This window comes from Callorhinchus milii, unplaced genomic scaffold (assembly GCF_018977255.1).
Source record: "Callorhinchus milii isolate IMCB2004 unplaced genomic scaffold, IMCB_Cmil_1.0 Scaffold8, whole genome shotgun sequence".
Lineage (NCBI taxonomy): Eukaryota > Metazoa > Chordata > Chondrichthyes > Chimaeriformes > Callorhinchidae > Callorhinchus > Callorhinchus milii.
The window spans coordinates 944384-951696 of record NW_024704749.1 but is presented as its reverse complement, the minus strand read 5'-3'; positions in this window follow the sequence as shown (position 1 = coordinate 951696).

The following is a 7313-nucleotide window of genomic DNA, read 5'->3' as shown; positions in this document are numbered from 1 at the left end:
GAGTAGTATGATAGGCTCGTTGGCAGGACTTTACGGGGGGTGGACCAGTCACTTGTCCTTGCTGGACAAAGGATAGGAAGTTTGCCAGACAGTGCTCTCAATTGCAAACTGCAGGAGTAAGCCATTATACACTCTCGGGTCCCCAAGCATAATATCTCCTAGAATCAAAAAAGCAGTGTGCGTCACTCCAGGGAGAGAGTGCACATTCTACATGGGGCAATTTCCATGTGTAGACCGCATACATAGGTGGAACTCTTTTCAAAGAGTCGGCACAGACACGATGGGCCAAATGGCCTCCTTCTGTGCTGTGTAATTCTATGATTGCAGCAAAAAAGCATTTTTTTTTAAAAAAACAATCTAATTACACTGGAAATGTAACTCCTCCTCATTGCTGTCACACGTAAATGAACCATTAATCAAACACCACCAACAGCACAGAAACAGATTCCCACCCATCAATTGACTCACGGGTACAACAAAATAGTACAAATGGGACAAAAAAGTTTTAAAATTACTGGTATTCATTGTTCTACAACATTGCTTCTTCCTAGTGGTAGACAATTAGTTTGTATTGTCAGTAATGTACTCTTGAAAAGGATTTGCTGGAGTCAGTTGGAAGCACTCTCACCTTCACATGAAAAGTGAAACAGAGATTCTATCTGCCTGTTCTTCGGGTAGGCACCAAAGATTCCTTGTCACTTTTCAAAAAGAAAAGGGAGTTTTCCTTGGTGACCCAGCCAACAATCCTCCAGATAATTGGTCATGGCTCTTTTTTGCATGTTGCAGTGCATAAAATGACTAGTGTTTAATTCCTCACATGCTTCCCTTATTGGAGAACAAAGTTTCAGCTCTAATATCCCTTACGAATTGATGGCCTCCAACAGATCCAAATAGTTTTTTTCCCTTTAATAAATACCGAGCATTGGACTTCCAGGCACCAGGATGAGTGGAGACTTGCAGCATGTTAACTAGTAAATGACTAACAATTAGGTAGCCACAAATTTGAGGTCATAAATTCAAGGCATGAAATGCTTCCTTTGAACCTGTCAAACAAAACATTTTCTCATCTTAAAAGGAGCAATACAATCAAGGAAGTTATTCAGTTAAGCTCCTGAAAACATAAGCACCAAGCCCTATATAAGCAACAACTTCTGAACAATTACAATTCTGTAGGAAACTTGACCTATTTATATATTCCTATTCTGTAGGAAACTTGACCAGAGTCACTGGTCAAATACTTTGCCAAAATTTGCATGTAGTTTATATTTATAATTTATATGTATTGACAGATTATATTTAAGGTCTAGGACATTACAATCTTACAGACCCCTGTGACCTACAGGAATTACACAGGTTTATCCTATTAGAACTGAACAGGACTGAGCCCTGGCAGCATTACAGAAGTGTAAAAACACCCTTAAAAGAGTAACTTCCTCTCCAGGAAAGATTTAAAAGGGTTTTGGGCAGATACAAATTTCAGACTTGGTTCATTTCACTTCTATTTTCCATACTTTACACAGCCTCAAACATCAGAGCTGGTTCATCAAAATGAATTTGCACTGGACTAAACATCAGGCTGTTATTAAGAGGCTCACTGAAACACAAAACTCTTGTGGGTCTCAGACTCTCACAAGCAAACCACAGAAATGCAATCATGCCTGTCCTCTTGATTGTGTTTTGAATCAATTGCGAGAATACTAAAGCCTCAATAGTTTGTGGTGCATTGCTTAGGAATTTATACCACTCTCTAGTAGTGATAAACCTGAAAAAAAAGTTTGCTTTCAGGATCATCAGACCCATTACCAAGCCTTCATATATGAAACAAAACAGCGTCCAGTCGTAAAGTAACATTCCTTAGCAGTATGATCAGATCTGCTGTCCCTCAAACAAACAACAACTTGCATTTAGATAGATAAAAGTCCCAAACCCCAGCATTATATAATGGTAACTTCTTTTTAATTGTACAAATAATTAGCTATTATACCATCCAACAAGTTCTCATATTTTCTATATTGGCAGCACTGTCTATCTGTACTGTGCTAATCAAAAGTTATATTCTACCTCAATTAAAATGCATAACAACAATCTGCATTTGCATAGCACCTTTCATGCAGGATACTGTACAGTGGCAGAGCAAGGGAGAAGGTGACCATAGATATTTACTTATAAATTTTATAAAGACCCTGAAATCTCTAATATCTGTTTTATTATTAATTAGCGAGTTTTATGCAGGAACAGACATAGAACATAACACAGAGTCAATACCACGTGCTTTAACCTTTGCCCCAACGTACTGGGGTCAATTACTTATTTTTTTCCAAAAATACTGCAGGAAAGATCTCATGTAGCACTCTTGTTCTTAATAACAAATCCATTAACCAGACTAATCTCAATTATATTCCACAGAGATGGGATAAAGTGAATTACATAAGATAATGGGCTATAAAGAACAATTTATTAAAAAAAATCACATCAGTTAAGGCCACAGAGGACAAAAGTGGTACATCATCTGAATTCCAACATGAAATGTTCATTGTGAGATCACTTTCACCCATTATACAAATAACGTTACTCATTTTGGATCACCCGTCAGTCAGCGTTTTGGGAAATCTAGTGACAAAACTAAGCGCTCCGAGACGCCGTTCGGCGTGAAGGGCGGCGTTGTTGTTGTTGACGAAGCTTTTACCATGGCCAGATGTTAATACCATTGGTGTGCAATAGAATTGTTGCTGCTGGATTTCTGAGGAATAATAACTCCATATATCTTACATAGTAACTTGGGACTCCCAAGTGATGCGACAGGTCTCAAGATTGAGCAATTTACCTTAAATCAATGAATCATAGACTAAATAATTCTTGATGTATGTGGACCATGGATTTGACAGTCAAGAGGTTGAATTTGTGTCTTCACTCAACTTGGACTGTAAAACCTCACGGAATGTTATTTGTGTCAGCACCCTTACCTGAAAATTAAACTCGTTTTAGTTATAGTTATTAGTTATAGTTCTTGGTGGCCCATTCAAATAAGCACACGATCACATACAAGGTGTGGCATTATACCAAAGGCAAGTATTATTAATGAAAATTATAATAAATAATAATAATCCTTGCATTTGGTATAATGCAACACCTTTTTTGTAAGGAGGACATCTCAAAGCACTTCACAGGATTCTTTGTGTTGCGAGCAATGGTATTTAATGTTTGCTTTAAAATGTTGGGAAAGTACATAAACAGCAAATCATTAAGTACAGAATCAGACTGTATGAGATGTTGTGCGGTGGTTTAATATAAACGACACATCCTGTAACAGGAACACACTCACCCACAGACAATAACAATACGCAGCTCTTGTGATACTCAATTCATTACGTTGAACTGCTCAAAACCCAAAGGAGACTTGTAATCTGCGGGAAGGCCGTGTGTTGTGTTGTTATTCGATACGCAATATATAATCTTACAACAAAGCATTTTTCATAATCACGTTCTGTGGATCTGCAGCTTATGCGGCACCTGAGGTCCTCCAAGGTATCCCTTACCAGCCCAAGGTGTATGATGTGTGGAGCCTCGGAGTCATCCTGTTCATCATGGTCTGTGGTTCCATGCCTTACGATGACTCCAATATAAAGAGAATGCTGAGGATCCAGAAGGAGCACAGGGTGGACTTCCCCAGATCCAAAGTGGTTCCTCCAGAGTGTAAAGAGCTCATCTACCGCATGTTACACCCTGACACAACAAAGAGGATCACGATTGAAGAGGTCTTGGAGCACAGTTGGCTCCAATTCTCCAAAACTAAGTCCACAGAATCTCACAAGAAATTGGAACAGGCGATAGAGAAAGAAGAAATCGACTCTTCATCCAAGGCTCCATTAAAGCCAGACTCCAAAGAGAACAAGAACGAATTGAAGACTGATTCAAAGAATGACCCAAAGTACCAGTGGGAAATCGAACCAAAGCACGAATGGATGAATATGAAACAAGAATCAAAACAGTCCAAAACTGAGGAGAAGAATAATGGGGAGACCAAACCCGAAGGGGAGGAGACTAAACAAACAGTCGATGAAGGCAAACTATTGACCAAATCGGAGACGATGGAAATGTGGAAGGAATCCATGCCAAAGAGTTCCTCCAAACACGGACACAATGAGATGCCCCTCATCGAGCCAAAGTACGAATCCAAGCGTGACCGTGAACCCAAGCAATCCAAGCGGGAGTCCAGGCCACCGCGAGCAGAACCTCGTAGGGAAATCAAAACCGAATCCGAGGCCAAACCTGAGTCCAAGATTGAACCAAAACAAAGTCAAAGACGCAAACCTCGAGTCCCCAGATCCAATGAGGAAGTGCAGCCGGCTGACAGCGAAGTCTATCCCGACCAGGAGAGCTTACTGAAAGCCCAAAGCAACTCAGAACTCAAAAGTCACACTTATTCCAAAAATTCTAAAGCCAGTGAGAAAAAGGGTAAACATGGCAGCAAAAGTCGGAATTAAGAATTTACAGATTTGCAAATTAACTTTTACTCAGAGAGACAAAGTTCCAAAACGTAGATTTGCATCTATAAGAAGTTAGTTTTAATGAACATTATTTTCAGGTCAGTTCAATTTCAGATGCTGTGTTCTATTCCGCCACTTACATAAGACCCCAATAAAGAACGAGAAACCCCCCAAAAAGTTTTAATCAACCACAGAACCTTCTTTAAATCAGCAACACTGCAGTGTAGTACATTAACTCCAACATCCGAGTGTATGTAGCAGAGGTACAGAAAGAGTATTGACGAAAATAAGAAACTATCCCTGCATCTGATAGTATAATGAACTGAACATGACAGACACTAATTTGTAAAAGTCCTATTGAATTCACCAGCCCTTGGAGAACCATTTATACAAAGTATTCACAATTATTTTAATGAGTATTTTGTCAGATACAAATCAATGCAAAAGATTTCTAACTTTATGGTATCTCAAAAGGTCATTAATCTTAAGAAAAATTTTTCTTATAAGTATGTTTTTCTCCAGATGTTAAGCAGAATATTCCATGCAGAAGCTACCATTCCTGAGGAAATTGGAAAGGTGTTATTTGCAATTACAAACAGTAAAAATAATAAATTGGTCACTCAATCCACCACTGTTTGTGGGACACTGTTGTGCGCAATTAGCTGCCACGTTTCACCCCTAAAATAATGAATTCACTTACAGTATATTCTGTGAAGCTCTTTGAAACGTCTCAAAGATGTGATAAGACGCTATATCAAAGGCAAGGATTATTGTTATCACCAGTTATATGAAAGATAGTGATAGTTCAAACCTCCTTAGACTAATGCAAAATAGACTACTAGTAGCAAATACGCTAAATGTAGATTAATATCCTATATGAATCAAGGGCAGCGCTAAGAATCTTGCATGACTTTGCAGCAATCATGTCCCTGGACAAGTGATTTGATTTCTCATATTTGCACACTTCACTTGTGAGGCTGCATTTTATACCAATTTCTTGTGAAAATGTGTAGCAAGGGTGCTATAGAAAGGTCTGTAAATGTGTGGTTCAGAGAAAGCGCTCTTGCTTCTGAGTCAGAAGGTTGTTGGTTCAAACCCCATCTCAGGACTTGGAATTACAGTCTAAGCTGACACTCCAATACAGTGCTGGGAGGTGTGTTGCATTATCGGAGGTACTGTCCTTCGGATGAGACGTTAAAACCGAGGTCCCATCTGGCTGTTCAGGTGGATATCAAAGATCCCATAGCGCTATTTGAAAAGAGAAGGGAGTTTCTCTCTCCTGATGTTCTGGCCAACAATCCCCCAAAATAAAATTGGTCACTCACTCCATGGCTGTTTATGGGCCATTGCTGTGCACAATTGGCTGCTGTGTTTTGCCCACAAAATGCAGTCAATCCACTTTACAGTATATCCAGTGAAGTGATTTGAGCGGTATCAACAACATGATAAGGCGCTGTACCAAATGCAATTATTATTATTATTATTATTATTATGTAATCCTTGCATTGGTATAGCACCTTTCGCATCAGGAGGGCACCTCAAAGAGCTTCGCAGGGTTTACTGTGAAGTGTAGCGACTGTACATTTTTTAGGTGAACATGGCAGCCAATTTGCACACCGCAATCTCCCACAAACAGCTATATCGGGAATAATTTTATCTGGGGATTGATGGCCAGGATACAATACAATTTTACACTTATACAGTGCCTTTCACATCGGGAGGTCGTCCCAAGGCATTTAACAATACTGGCTGGGGGGGGTAGCAGAAGAAATTCCCTTCTCTTTTCAAGTAGTGCCATGGGATCTTCAACAAACAGATGAGACCTCAGTTTAACATCCCATATGAAAGACATCACCACCAAGCAATGCAGCCCTTCCCCAGGAATGTATTTGGAGTATCAGCCAAGACAGTGCTCGTCTAGTTTGAAGGTATCTGGGTATTAAGACAGGACACGGATATCAAAACACCAACTCTGATAGTCAAAACCAGATGGAATCATGGATATTTGAAATATAAATGATATGTTTTCTACTGTCCTTAAACATTCCAACATGATGTGCCAACGCACGATAGAATGTGAACCATGCTCACGATTCTTCACATAGCAAGCTCCGGATTTGAAGGATGCTACTGAGGCCAGTTGCCAATGGTAAACGCCTAATAATAATCCCTCCAAAACAAAAAACAATAATAAATTGGTCCTGTTTTGAAGGACGTCCTCCGACTGAAGCGCTTCAAATGCAAGGATTATTATTATTATTATTAAAGGGCAACATACAGGTCACTTTATAAACGCTAGTCTAGAATCACCCAATCTGCCACGGAGTCTAATTGATGAGCCAGAAAAGATGATCAATCAAAAGCAGTCAGGTCTAATCTCTTAACTAAAATCTTAAATAAGCAATCTTAGTTAAGAGATTAACTAAGCAAGCAAGAGGACCTGGGATCGATTCCCAGACGTGGCGAAACCGTAGGCAAGTTTCCTTCCTCTACACACCTCAGTTTACCTAGCAGTAAATAGGAACCCGGTTGTCAGTCGATCGGTGGATTGCTTTCCGGGGGTAATAATCCCTCAAAAAACAACCATTTGTAGGTCACTGCTGTGCACAATTCACTGCTGCGTTTCGCCCACAAAATAGTCAATTTACTTTACAATATATTCTGTGAAGTGCTTCGAAACATCTCAAAGGTGCTACATCAAATGCAAAGATTATTACTTAAGGAATCCCAAGATTTACAAATCTTCGTAGCGAGTACAAGAGCCCTGCAGGAATTCCATTCCAGTCATCAGCTTTTGTAGTGGAGTTCCTGTGAGTCAACTGTATT